The sequence below is a fragment of the Alosa sapidissima genome, chromosome 22, assembly GCF_018492685.1.
Source record: "Alosa sapidissima isolate fAloSap1 chromosome 22, fAloSap1.pri, whole genome shotgun sequence".
In the NCBI taxonomy this organism is placed as follows: domain Eukaryota; kingdom Metazoa; phylum Chordata; class Actinopteri; order Clupeiformes; family Clupeidae; genus Alosa; species Alosa sapidissima.
In genome coordinates this window covers 3,179,525-3,194,389 of record NC_055978.1, presented here as the reverse complement: position 1 = coordinate 3,194,389, position 14,865 = coordinate 3,179,525, and the positions used below count along the sequence as shown (strand labels likewise).

Here is a 14,865-nt window from a genome sequence, read left to right as displayed (position 1 = left end):
GCGCATACCTATCTTCTCTCTTGGCAGGCAAGTATCTCTCTTAGGACCACAGAGTGTGCTGTTTTCGTGTGTGTGTGTGTGTGTTAGTGAGTGTGAGTGTATGTGTATGTGCAGACATCTCTCTGGGGTCCGTGGAGAGCACTCTCTGTATGTGTGTGTGTGTCTGTGTGTGTGTGTGTGTGTGTGTGTCCATGTCCATGGAGAGGACTGTCTGTCACACCAGTGTGTGAAATAGGCCCTGATTGGCTTGGGAGGTGGCAGGGGGTGCAGGAGATGGGGGTGTGTCAAGTCCAATTTCCTGTCACATCTATTGGTTAGTGTGTGTGTGAAAGAGAGAGAGAGAGAGTTGGTGTGTGTTTGTGTGTAGATGTGTGTGCGAGAGAGAGAGAGTTGGTGTGTGTGTGTGGATGTGTGTGTGTGTGTGAGAGAAGAGAGAGGGTTGGTGTGTGTGTGGATGTGTGTGAGAGAGAGACAGAGAGAGAGAGAGAGTGTGTGGATGAGGGTGTGCGCGTGTGTGTGTCTCAAATTCAAATCTGGTCATGTTACATCTGCTCAGCCTATATTGTTTAGAGTTTCCCGATAACAATGGATTCACGCACTCACAAAGGTTTACTACGATCCATCTTAAAATCGTTCGTTTGATTTTTCCGACTGTTTCCCAAACATGGTCGTAGCATGAACGTTCTTAAGGGGAGCTGTCCACATTGATAGTTCTGAAATATCCTCTAATTTGATGGTGATGTCAGGTGACTGCACGTCACAGCTAGGACTACCGTTTAAACTTCGGACTTACACATTAATTCACATCAATATGAAAACAGAAAAACTTTGACATCTGCATAAGCATCCCAAGTAGGCTATATACCAGACATGTAATAATAGATTGTTGCACCGTTTTTTGTTTGTTGGAAGATATGAACATATTAGGCTAAGGCTATAGCTTACTCGGTACATCGGTCACGCCAGTTCTTTGCTACTTGTGAGAGTCCTATTGTATGTGCTGCCTGTGCAATAATGTTTCAGGGTGTCATTTAAGAATACGTTTGAAGATAAGGAAGAGGTTGAGTAAGAAAGTGAGGAAATGTGTAGGCTTAAATAACTTTATAAGATTCGAACTTGAAGAACTCGAATAAGATTTTGACGCAGCACAGACTAAACCACATGTTCCATTCTATGCTTTTACCTCATAGGCCTTATAAAAGATAGCCTACACTTACACAAAGATAATGGCAAACTATTCTGGCAACATCTCGTTTCATAACTTAATTGCATTTTTGTCCACTTTTATTTACATTATTATGACCATTAAATGTATGCACGCTAAAATCTGATTGATCACAGATACAATAAAGAATGGGAATGTAAGTTTGATAATTATATTTTCAGTTGTAATTCCCCTGTATGTCCTGTTGGTGACCTCAGTGAGAAGTACCTGTTAAGATGCTCTTAGCCAGTAACGAGAACTCTGGAGCACTCGTAGCTCTATGAGTGCTTTCATGACGCTCTTAAGCTACGATGGTTTCGGGAAACAGTCGGCAAATCTTAAGACGTTCGTAAGAGGGACTTTGCTATTGTCTGCTATTGGTGTTCCTGGCACAGCCCTCATGTACAATCTGCAGCAGTCTAGTGGTTTAATGGTGCATAGCAGTCTGTATCAGTCTGTAATGGTGCATAGCAGTCTGTATCAGTCTAGTGGGTTAATGGTGCATCTAGTAGCACCTCAGTATCCATTTGGAAGCAGGTCAAAGGTTTGGTTTGGCTTACATTATTGGAGCTCATCTGCAATATGGGATTAGTGACATTAAAATGGCATAAACATTTCAATGAATTCATACTCAATTGTGTACGTGTGTGTGTGTGTGTGTGTGTGTGTGTGTGTGTGTGAAAGAGAGATAGAAAGAGGGACAGAAAGAGAAAGGCAAACATTTCAATTAACTTTTGTGTGTGTGTGTGTGTGTGAGAGAGAGAGAGATGATGCATTTACACAGTTAAAAAATGTCAACACTGTTAGTCCAGTGTTTACTGTGGCCTTTTGATTCTCACTGTTTGATTATTGGATGGTGAACTTTAGAGAGCCTCAAAATAGACTCATCAAAAACCTTATCAAGTCAACACAGGAATAAAGGCCTCTTCCGGGGAAAAGGACATTAAGTGGTTTTAAATAAGTGATCTTAGTGTTGTTTTTTTCTCTCTCTCTCTCTCTCCCCCTCTCTTTCTCTCCCCTCTCTCTCTCTCTCTCTCCCTCTCTCTTTCTCTCCGCTCTCTCTCTCTGTCTCTCTCTCTTTCTTTCTCTCCCACTCTCACTCTGAATACCACCTTCTGAGTCTCAATCTCTTTCCCTCTTTTTATCATTCTCTCTTTTCTCTACTCTCTCTCCTGCATTCTCTCTCTGTCCTTCCTCTACTCTCTCTCTCCTTTCTCTACTCTCTCTTTCCTGCATTCTCTCTCTCCTTTCTCTACTCTTCTCTCTTACTCCTGCTCTCTCTCTCTCCTGTGCTCTCTTTTAGGGCTGCAGTCTTTCATTACTTGTTGACATTCCATTCAGTTTGGTTCTTGACACATAATGTCGCTTAGCAACCACAGAGGCTATTCTCCTCTCCCGTGGCAGGTGGGTGGTTAGAAGTGACCTTCTCATTGCTGAGCATGTTTGGATCGCTCTCCACATGACACTGAAGGCAGCGCAGAAGTCGCGCAGACACAATAACACACTCAACGTGGGCCTTGGCCTCACTCTGACAGCACTGTACAGTAGATCAGTGTCACTCTCTTCAGCAGGAGGCACATACTGAGATACTTCCAGTCAGGAAGAAAGACTCTTATAGCCTAGAAATCTAGACGCACCCTAGTGGCAGCAAATTTAATTTGCTGCCCGGGCTAGTCTAGCAACTCTCTGTTGGCTTGCGAGCTGGAAAAGTTAATCTTCGATAGGGCCAATCACATCGTGTATAGAGTCGTTTGGCAGGCTCATAATGATTGATGGTAGAGTTGCAACGGTTTGGCGTGAATTCTCTGCTACTTGAAAACAAAGAAGATGGATGTTGCTGTTGACGAACAGCGTGACACGAGTTAAGCTTTTTTTAAGTTGGCAAAAGTTTGAACTAGTCAACTAGCTCTGCTGGTGGGAAAACGCATGGGACTCAGTGCTGTCCTATTGCGTGCAGAGGGAATTTGAAAGACAACCGATTATCCCGCCCCTCGGACTGAGCACTGCGAATGGTGAGTCCCCAGACCCTACATTTTAATGTGGGTCTGGCTAGTCAGGCAAAGACTCTTCAGCATCCAGCTCATCTTGTTTAATGGCTTTTGATGTAAAGATGATTTTTGTGTAGGCTGTGTGCAGTGTTGGGAAAGTTCACTTTCTGTATGAACTAGTTCAGTTCACTAGTTCACATTCCTGAATTTGCATAAAGACATAAAAGCATAATAGAAGAGCATGTTTGGCGAAATGGTCCTGAAGGGCTTCGCGGAATCGTGCCGGAGTGGACTTCGCAGGCAGAAGTCGGGCAGGATTCCGCCATACACCCCCTTATTCTTTAACTATGGAAGATGGGAGGCGTAAGGGGAGGTGGTGGGTTGCGAGCGGAGTAACACCGATGCTGCAACTTCGGCAGGTAGGCTGTGAATAAATAACCTGACAGATTGAAGAAGGAGGCGTGGCAAATTCCATCACGCTCCTCCCGAACTTCTGTTTGTAAACGCCATTTCACACATTTTAAAACGAACTAGTTCAGTTCATAGTTCATAATTAGAAATGTTGAACTCCGGAACTTAGTTCCAAAAATGAACTAGTTCATAGTTCTGTTTTTCCCATATGTTGCTGCGAGCTATTGTTTTTTTAATCTAAAGTATTGCCACAGTCCATATAGAACAGCTCCACAGACAGCAATTATTTTATCAGCAATATTTTAATACGTTTATGAAAGCTGGGCTTCCACTTTACTCAAAGGCTGCAGGTCTCCGACAATATAGGCTACTGCACCACCAGGTTGTCCAGCTGCAGCTGGGAGATGACAACGAAGCGGATACTGTACGCAGTTAACGGGATTTGGGTCGACGATCTGTCTTGTCTTTTGATTTTTTATTTGCTTGCACATACCCTGAAAGGCTAGCCAGCTGCTTCAGTTAAATGGGCCGTTTCAGGTTTGCTGTGGATGTGACTGCGGATTTTCTTTTTGTAAGCCCACGGGCAAAGTTTGCACAGAAATGTAAGATTATTCCCATCCTCACTGACCTGTAACGGCCTGTTTACAGTGTGTTTTAGCTGGGTTGAGACCAGAATGAACGAGTCACAGTAACATTCATCAGGCAGTAATAAAGTACGTTCAGTTCAAGTTTATGAACTATCGTTCAATGAACACATTCAGACAACACTGGCTATGTGACTGCTTTGAACTCTTAACTTCTAATGATATGTATTGTTATTGTGGACAAATTGTTTCTGGCACAAACCATAATCATGACTATAACCATAACCATACTGAATGTCTTTATGTGTGACAATCACTTTTCCTATTTGTGCAACAGACAGACAGTCAGGTGTGTGTGTGTGTGTGCGTGTGAGAGAGGGAGAGAGAGAGAGAGAGAGAGAGACTTTCTAATGAGGAGACACACCACTCAAATAATCTCCCATGTATGCTGCCAAAAGTTGTGAATACATCGTGCCATGGCCGTGCCAATCATGTGGTATGTTGTGAATACATCGTGGCAATCATGTGATCTCGCACCTAGTGCGAGGTTGGTGTCATGAAGCCTTGCATACGCGCAGTTCTGCCTGAAATAGATGCCCGGTAAGTGCCCAAAATGAAATAGATGCCCGAGAAATGCCCACAATGAAATAGATGCCCGATAAGTGCCCAAAATGTGTTGCAGTATGGCCGCCAAATGGGTGTTTGGTGGTTTAAGCTCCCAACGTCATCTTCCAGGCAGCGCTGCATGGAAGGCACTAGGGTTAGGCAAGGGTTAGGGTTAGGTGCCTTGAAGTCGACAGTCACAGCACTGCCTTGAAGTCAAAGTTGGGGGCTTAAAACACCATCGAGCCACCAAGTGGAGGGACTTGCCTAAAAGGACTGTTTGTGTGTGTGTGTGTGTTGAATGTTTTCTTTTTCCAGATATTTACAGTACATTTGTCTTCACAATACCAACTTAAAACATCACACAGCGAACAGCACAAACTGCTCATCATTCATAATCTGTGAGACCTAAACAAAAAAAAAAACAACAAAGTTGTTGCACTCATTCTTTTAAACTTTAAATTATTGATTCTCCAAGAAGTTCACACATTAGAGACTGAGCAGATGTTGTGCCACCTGAACATGTGCTACTATGTATAGCCATGCAGGCAGCCTTGTGTTTTGGCTCTCGTGACATCTGTCATTTTTAGGATCACAAGCGCTCTTACTTAATTGTGATGTTCCCACCGCAATGCCTTCAGCATGGCACGCAAATAATGAACCTGTCATGGTGCTGAACACACACACACACACACACACAGATTCAGGTTAAGACAGAAGAGAGGAGAGTATGGGAGGAAAGAAGGGAGGGAGACAGTGAGAAGGAGAAGTGTACATTCTTAGAAAACAACACAACAGTGAGAAGGAGAAGTTTACATTCTTAATCCGAATGTGTTGAAAACACAACATTGAGAAGGAGAAGTTTACATTCTTAATCTGAATGTGTTGAAAACAACACAATCTGCATTGTTTTTAGCAGATACCTGTGTCCAGATAGGATAGAAAGAGAGAGAGAAACAGAAATGAGGGAAAGAGAGAGCATGGGAGCAGTTAGATGGAGTGGGAGAGAGAGAAGGATGGAGGGAGAGGATGAGGGAACAGTGAGAGAGAGAGAGATAGAAGGAGGGAGGGAGAGCAGTGAGAGTGAGGGATAAAGAGAAGGAGAGGATGAGGGAACAGTGAGAGAGAGGGAGATAAATAGCAGGTGAGAGAGAGGGGGATAGAGGGAGAGATAAATAGCAGGTGAGAGAGAGAGGGGGATAGAGGGAGAGATAAATAGCAGGTGAGAGAGAGGGGATAGAGAGAGAGATGGAGGGAGATAAATAGCAGGTGAGAGAGAGAGGGGGATAGAGGGAGAGATGGAGGGAGATTCCTGGGGGTGCACATCAGTGAAGACCTCTCCTGGACCACCAACACTGCATCACTGGCGAAGAGAGCTCAGCGCCGCCTGTACTTCCTGCGGAAACTCAGGCGAGCAAGTGCTCCACCAGCCATCATGACCACATTCTACCGAGGCACCATTGAGAGCATCCTCTCCAGCTGTATCGCTGTGTGGGGCGGAAGCTGCACTGAATACAACAGGAAAGCCCTGCAGCGCATAGTGAACACAGCTGGAAGGATCATTGGTGCTTCACTCCCCTCCCTGAAGGACATTTACACCACTCACCTCACCCGCAAGGCGACCAAAATTGTGAGTGATGCAAGTCACCCCGCTCACAATCTGTTTGATCTACTGCCCTCTGGGAAGAGGTACAGAAGCCTGCGCTCCCGCACTACCAGACTCACCAACAGCTTCATACACCAAGCTGTAAGGATGCTGAACTCTCTCCCTCCTCTCCCCCCTCCACCCTCAGCTACATAACATCCTGGACATTGGACCCACAATGGCCGCCTGCACTACTCCACTTGCACACTTGCACACTTGTACACTTTACAACTTGGTGTTGTTGTCCTGAAAACACAACACTTCTGCTGCTCTTACATAACTTGCACCACTATGCCACTTCTTTATTACTTAGGTCAAACAGAACTACCCAAGCCTTTTTATTGGCCTGACTTTGCACTAGTATTTTATTGACTGTCTATGCACAATTTCAACCTTATTTTTTCATTATTATATGTGCCCTCTTATTTACTTATTTACTTACTTTTTTGTTTACTTGAATGTTATGTTTGTCTGTGGACTTAAATTGGAAAAATATGTCTTGTCTTCACCGTGGGATAGTGAGAAACGTAATTTCGATCTCTTTGTATGTCTGGAACATGTGAAGAAATTGACAATAAAGCTGACTTTGACTTTGACTTTGACTTTGATAAATAGCAGGTGATCTTGGTTCCACCTGTTGGCTGCATCCATGCTGCATAGCCAGTTGTCTCTAATGAGCAGTGTTGCTCCTTGGCAGCGGGGCTGCGCTAATTAGCACATGCAGATGGAGGGAGAAAAGAAGAACGCCGGCGAGGTCCTCACTCAGGTCCTCTCTCATCTCCGCTTCTCACCTCCCAACAGGCAGCAGTGACAGTCTCTCAGAGCGACAGTTAAGGACAGTGAGGTCCTCACTCAGGTCCTCTCAGGGGGACAGTTAAGGACAGGGGATGGAGGGATATAGAGTTGTAGGAGGGAGAAAAGAAGGAAGAGTGGAAGAAATAATAAAAGAAAGTAAAAAAGAAGAGTAGTTAGAAAGAAAGAAAAAAGTAACTGTAAGAGGGAGGAGTGAAACAAGACAGCAACAAAGAAAGACTGATTCAGTAACACCGATTCACCTTCAACACACACACAAATGCACTAACACACACACACACAGTGGTTAAAGTGGGATTTGGCAGGTGGGGGAACGCTGAAATCCAGTGTCGGTGCAATGGGGGGAAAATGACTCACCGTTGGACAACATATTGAGTATCGTGATTTTTTGGACATGAATTGCTAGTTTGTTGGTCACCTCTGTCAGTCAAAATAGCCCCCATATTGATTTGTACCAGGGGTGTCATAGACCTAGAACTGCACTGGGGCACAAGCCCCCTAGGGGGGTCCGGGGGCATGCTTCCTGTAAGAAAATTGTGAATATTTTAACATTTAAACGCCTAAATTTGGTGCACTTTGAAAAGAAATTCAGAGGTTAGATTTGCTTATTTCTATCTATGGATGGAAATATTTGTACTGTAGCCTAGCCAAAACTGTTTTGCACACACAGGTGGAATAGTTATGATGATGACAGCCTACTGCAATAAGTTCACAACTACAAAGGATATTTGCTGAGTTTCACAGTTCAGAAATGGTCAAAAATAGTGTACATTTCAGCACTCCATGAAATTATGCAGAAATGGTCACCTGTGTTGTTCAGTTGGTTAATCTAAGATATAATAGTTACCTTACTGTAATGGCCATCGATAAGCTATATGCTAAGATATAATAGTTACCTTACTGTAATGACCATCTATAAGTTATATGCAATAGCTTCCTTTTTCATTCTGGTTATACCCATCTGGGAAAGAATTATTTGTTTTCCCTTCATATTTTTTCATTGCATTAATGTCACTAGGAAGCATGCCAGTAGAAATATATATATTTTTATTTATATAATAAATTATATATAAATGCACACTTTGTTTGTGTGTGGGCAGCCTCTACCATATCCTATCAGGGTGCAAGGTAAGTCTCACCCAGGGGCGGTAGGCTATACATGGCGTCATAACCAGGTATTGAAATGTGTGGCAGTGGCAATTGAGGATAAAAAGAGAGAAGTCAATTCATTAGCAGCTAGTAAAGGGGGTAAGGCAAATCTGCTAAAAAATCAGATCTGCTATTGGCTTGCTGTCTGAATTGGGCATTTGTGGACGAAGTCTAAGGCAGGTGGTTAGTAACATGTCCTTGGCAGCAGAACGAGCAAGCGAATGGTTGTGGGTATTAAGGAGAAGTTACCCTACCTGGGGCGCAAGCTAAGGTAAGCTAACTGACTCATTTGTTTTGTGTTTGTGACGGACCGTGCTCAGTGGTGGTTGGTTAGGGTTTTTAGTAGTGCTGTCAAACGATTAAAATTTGTAATCGCGATTAATCCCTGAATTCCTATAGTTAATCACGATTAATCACATATTTTATCATATGGTCAACTTTAACATATCAACTTTAAGACGTATGTCTATTTGATTATTTCAAATCAAATTTCAAAAGATGTGCAGCAGACCTGAGGCAACACAATATATTCTTCAGAAATCTAGCTGAAATGCTACCGCAGAAGTGCGTGCACAAAATGTAGGCCTACACACATTATAAAGGGCATAACAAACAGAAAATATTATATTCATACTATATTAATTATCTTTGAGTTCAGTTGAAAATAAGGACGTTTTCAACATGAGTGCATTGCCATAGGCCTACAGTCTATGGTGCACTGTCACTTGCCACACACATCAGCACCAAAGTTTTTAACAGGCAAACACTGGATGAACAATGGATTTTATGGAGCAGCGTCGACCAAATATAACTGAATGTGGAGAGTGTGCAGAGTTGTATTGAAAAGAATGGAATCTAATGTAAATGAATGTCGAAAGCAGAGTGCATCGCAAATAGTAGCAGCCAAAGAGGAATGTTGATAACAGAACAAGTGACAGTGAAAGAATCTTTAATGCGTTTAGCATTTAATGCGTCAGCCTAGGCTACTACTCTTTGGCCGGCTCGTAAGCCCAAACAAGTGTGTGCAGCATGCCTTTACGTACGTAGTCTACTAACGGCGCATCATCATAAAGATACATTTAATCTGCATCACGCCCCATTATAGAGGAAAACAAGTTAACATTATATCATTGATTCCGGGAAAGACAGCTAGTAATCACACGTTGACATTACATCTATTTTTTAATTCACAGGACATTCAATCATTTTACTAACACGGCAGTTATGAAGAATTATGTTTATGTAACTTACTCATGTCGAAACTATGTACATTACCAACTAAATTCGTTTGCAATATCCCATGTTGAGAACAAATTTAGCATGTACACTTACAGTAATATCCCATGCAAAACGGTTAGCTTGCTAACTGGAACTTCAGTATAACATAGCCAATTATCTCACCTAGTTGTAGGAAATAGGCTACGTTCATATTACAAGTAATAGAATGAATGTGTGACTTATGTTTAGTTGATGTTATGACATGTAAAGTTAAGCTTGCTGAACTTTAGTTATAGTCAGCCACGGGCAGTTTGACTGTGCCTATCGATACATTCGTGACACTCCTGTAAACTAGAAAGAGCAAACCATAGGAACATGGTCATATTAATCTCATAAACACACAGATAACTCTTACACCAACCTTATTTTGTGCCTCTCGCGTTAAAAAAATTGACGCCGTTAAAATAGGTTTACGTTAACGCCGTAATAACGCGTTTAACTGACAGCACTAGTTTTTAGGGTTATGGTTCAGTCCGCATCAACGGGACGAACCAACCTAGCCAACCTAGACCATGACTAGGTTAGTTAAAGTGCCCATATTTTGACCATTTTTCAACAAGTTCAAATAGGTCTTTGAGTTCCAGAAAACATGTTTCTGAAGTTGGAAATCCTACCTCTATTACCCTCTGTTTCAGCCCCTTCCAGAGTGTGCTGTTTTCTGCGCTTATTACATATTCATGATCTGCAGCTAATTTGGCCACGCCCAAAGCTTCTAGAATCTTTGCCCACGCCCCACTAACTCTTACCACTGCTACCAAAGATCCTTGATTACTAGCTCCGCTTGAACCCTCTCTGCTACTACTACTACGTTAACGTTCACATGGACATGGTGGCAGTAGTTTAACCATACATGTTCGAACCAGAATCTGATCCTGAAGGAGGGGAGTCTCCTGCACTACCCGAGACTCAGAGAATTCAGCAAGACGCTTCTGAATGGTTAGTGAAACTTTCTATTTTTTTGAAACTTAGATAGTCAGTGTTTAGCCCGTGAAAGCTAACGTTAGGCTAGTCTAGCTATCGATAGCTAACGTTAGTGCCAGGTAAGGCACTATTATGATTTATTATTCATTATTTATTAAACTTAATGAATTTGTATTCACACAGTAGTAAACTATATTGTGCTTCTTGTTCACTAAATGTGAAGTTATGTCTTGTAAACACCCCGCTGCTTCAAGCTTCGCTCAGTTGGCAGATCCTGTAACCTGCTCTAACTTATAATAAAGTTAACGTTAGTTTTTCACAGTAAAATTAGGGAGGGCTCCGACACCATTGCTCTACAGACTGAGTGTTCCTAAAGTACAGTAGTATTTTTCTGTCATACTTATGAGACTTGCATGTATGCGCTTGATATATTGGTGTATACTGGTGTGTTCGCATTGTAAACTTGAGAAAGTCTAGCCTAGCACTACTTACCATTCACCTACTTACGTCAGGCTGAGATAAAGTACTAGTTAGCTGGTGCACGCTCGTTCAAATGTAATCGTGGGTGCTATTATTGGGTAAAAAAATACCAGGTTTATTATTTCTTTAGCTTTATTCTTGCATGACTCCTTTTGTATTTGTTTGTTTAGGTGCACATGTGGAAATTGTGCAACATTGCCGTCAGAGCCTGAGAACTTATGCTGCCAGGAGGTACCACAGGTAACATGATCTTTCCTATACTTATGTCAGCAATATATGATTGCAGACAAGATGCCACAGCAGATACTTACCTAATGTTACGCATAATAGGTTACAAGATGGCTGCAGCAGCTGGATGAAAGGCCTCCATGTATGATAGGCAAACAGGTTCTAAACCTGGACGGTCTAAATGTGTTCTCACTGCAGAATGCATGCAACATTTACAGGGCTGACTACGGTCCTTTACAGTTATGGGGAATAGAGCAGTGAGTTATCTGTAATAACCTACTTACATTCACTGTTCATACAACATAATAAAGCAAATATAGTCTGCCAAAGCCTCTATTTCAGATTTTTTTCTTGAACTTATAGCCAAGTATTTCCTCAGCAAATTGTATATTACACAAAATCACATGAAGCATTTTACACATGCAATAAACATTTATTTACCACTGTCATTGTACATAAAAATACAGTATTGAATGATTCACTGATTCCAAATTAGACATACATTATAAAACCTGTTGACTAGCAATGTTCATTTTTCTCAGTCATTACAGGTATTGAGCCTACAGAAGTTTTGTGAGCTGGTGCTTCCTTGGTAGAAAGATACGGGTAGTGATCCCCTCGTGTGTCGTGACAAGAGTTTCCTGACGCCCACGGAAGATATGTAGGCTTCAAACTCCCGCCCCTTGATTGTATCTTGAGACATAGCTGGCGATGACCTCCTCCTTGTCTGGATGCTCATATTGTGAAGACAGGTCCGGCGGAATGTTTATCTTCAGAATCTCGTCTCCATATGATGATGGGTCAACAAAGACTTTCTCCATGATCATGTCCATCAAATCATCAACATACCCTGTGCAATACACATACACACAAAAAAGTTAATCACTAGTATAATTTACTACATTATTCAACAACTGTTCATTTTGCGCGTGACATTTTGTAGTTTCTCAGGTATTTAAGTAAGTTTGTTTGGTTTTATTTATTGTGTTGAAAGCACTGTTGCAGTACTTTGTCATGTACAATGTAAATGTTTGTTTTTGTGTAAAAAAAAAAAAAAAAACTTACGGAATGTAGCGTCCGTCTTCACTGGTCTGGCTCTGCACTCTCCCTTCCTGGATTTTGGAAAGCTCAGTTTGTAAAGAGGATCCCCTGAAGATGTGGTGGCTTGTCCTCGATTAGAATTCTCATTATAATGCAGTGCAGCCAGGTAGTCTTGGACAGTAAAAAGAAAATCAGACATGAAAACAATTTAAAGGAATGGGCAAATATTCTCAAAGAATAAACAGTTTCATTTACCTGCACAGCATTCCCAGATATGGATAGACCACGTTTTTGGGTGCGAACCGCAGAATGACACTATGGAACGCCTCCAAAGAGGACGTCTGGTAGTGGGGACTGAGTTTGGCAATATCCTTCAGGACAGTCTTCTTGGTCAGCTCCTTTTTCTAGATTGTAGAACGCAGGAGTTCCTGTAAGACAAAAAAAAAAAAAAATATATATATATATATAGTACATATCATATTTTTGGTAATGACCATAATTGCAGAGTCCTAGAAGACAGTTGTGTGCCAACACTCTTTCTTTCAGGGGGCTCAGTCTGGCAACCAATATACTTTGTAGCTGGTCTTTCTTCTGTATGCAATTCCCCCGAAACCGCCGGGGATGTGTACTGCATGACCGATTTTGTCACAGGGTTTGAATGCCGAGACAATGCTGATTGCTAAGCTAGCGGTTAGCGTTACCTTGTACGGTGGCAAAACACTACCTACTTAGTTAGTTTAGCAAAACACTGCTTGGTTAGTTCGTGTAGAATTGCAAAATAAACACAGGTAAATACGTGCACAATTTGACATCTCCCTTGTACATGAATTAGCTGCTAAAAAAGATCAGAAACATATGTTTGGATTAGGGGCGAGCTAGGCCTAGCTACTGTTCTGATGTGGTGGGCAAAAATCTACTGTAGCTTGATGACCAAACTTGTAATCTTGCCCACACACACACTTGTTTTAAACTGACTTTTTGTTGCGCAACCAATTACAGCATAGACATCTTTTACAAATGCACAACTTTCGAAAGTTTTGCTGGACAATGGCTTTGCAGGAGAAACCAAGCAGACTTGTAAACTAACTAATGTTAGAAGCTAGCGCTAGCGGTTCGGCTGGGACACGATGAAGTGTTTTGTGCTCTTTTGTACAGCCAACAACAGAGCATTTTGCGTGGTACTTCGACATGGCGTCTCCTAATCTGAACCAGTGCTTCCAAATCGGTAACAAAATGGCTGCTATCCGAGAAGTTACTGCTGTGCCTGGTGGGTGGAGACACTGTACGTATGCTCTGAGGGGGTGGGAATATTCAAATATTTCAGCTTGTGACCTGTGAACCCTTGGCGATTTTGAACAGCTCACCCAGAGGCTGAAGGCGGTATCAATTCTGAAACCCGTATCTCACTCAAAACAGCATGGATGGTTTTTCTTCCAAGTTTGTATGCGTGTGGAAGCACCAGAGACACACAATAACACCCCAAATCCCAGAAAAAGTGATTTTTGCATAATATGGGCACTTTAAGAGTATTTGGATGTTTATTGTGGTAAAATGGTGGCAACATGGGGCGTAAGCTAAGGTGAGCTAACTGGCTCATTTTTTTGTGTTTGTGATGGACTGTGCTTAGGTTGATGGTGGTTGGCTAGGGTTTTTATGGTTATGGTTCAGTCTGCATCAACGGGACGGACCAACCTAGCCAACCTAGACCATGCCTAGGCTGGATAAGAGTATTTTGGGTATTGGATATTTCAATGTGGTAATATGGTGGCAGCATGGAGGGGAGTGTCTTCAGGATGCTGGTTTCACTGTTAAGCCTTCATGAGGTGTCGTGGGCCTAACTTAACCCTTAGAACCCTATTGACGCAAAGTGCGTCAAAAAACACACCCTTTCTTCTCTGTTACATTGCTCCGGAACTGTTCGTCGCAGTGAGATGAAACCTTTATTGTGTGACAGAGCAGAAGTGGGGCTTTCCAACGAGCCTACACACTTGTCTGTACGATCAAGTATGAAAATTAAAAAAAATAACTTAATAAAAAAAAAACTTCACCTGCGCACCCATTACTCTCGTTTGAATTACTCGCGAACCCGTGATCGCATAGATATGGCAAGCATATCAGATGAAAGAGGAGACACAGGGCTATCCATTGGTACCATGTATATCGATACTTCTGGCTTATAAAAACAGATGAAGTGACTGCAAAATAATAACGTTATGTACACAAACCAATGCTTCACACCCATTACTCTCGTTTGAATTACTTGCGGACCCATGATGGGATAGATACAGTATGCCACGCATGTCAGATGAAAGATGAGACACAGAGATATCATTTGATACTAAGTACATCCTTCTGGGTTATAAAACAGACGAAGTGACAGCAAAATAATAACTTCATATACCTGGACTTACCCACAAAAATGTGGCAAATCATGTTTATAATCCAATGCTATTGTGTGTTTCTCTATGGCAGTGTTTCTCAAACTTTTTCAGACCAAGGACCACTTAATCAATAAAAATA

The 14,865-nt window shown here is 42.1% G+C and overlaps 2 long non-coding RNA genes across 2 annotated transcripts; one reads left to right on the top strand and one right to left on the bottom strand.

Moving 5' to 3' along the window:
- Positions 1 to 10,465: 10,465 nt before the first annotated feature.
- Positions 10,466 to 12,692, top strand: LOC121697310. The gene is made up of 3 exons (XR_006026424.1): positions 10,466 to 10,611; positions 11,247 to 12,511; positions 12,591 to 12,692. It is a non-coding gene; the product is annotated as an uncharacterized LOC121697310 (long non-coding RNA).
- LOC121697308 lies at positions 11,882 to 12,877 on the bottom strand. Its single transcript, XR_006026423.1, has 4 exons — positions 12,840 to 12,877; positions 12,601 to 12,773; positions 12,370 to 12,516; positions 11,882 to 12,154 (listed from the first exon to the last, which is right to left on the bottom strand). It is a non-coding gene; the product is annotated as an uncharacterized LOC121697308 (long non-coding RNA).
- Between the last annotated feature and the right edge of the window lie 1,988 nt (positions 12,878 to 14,865).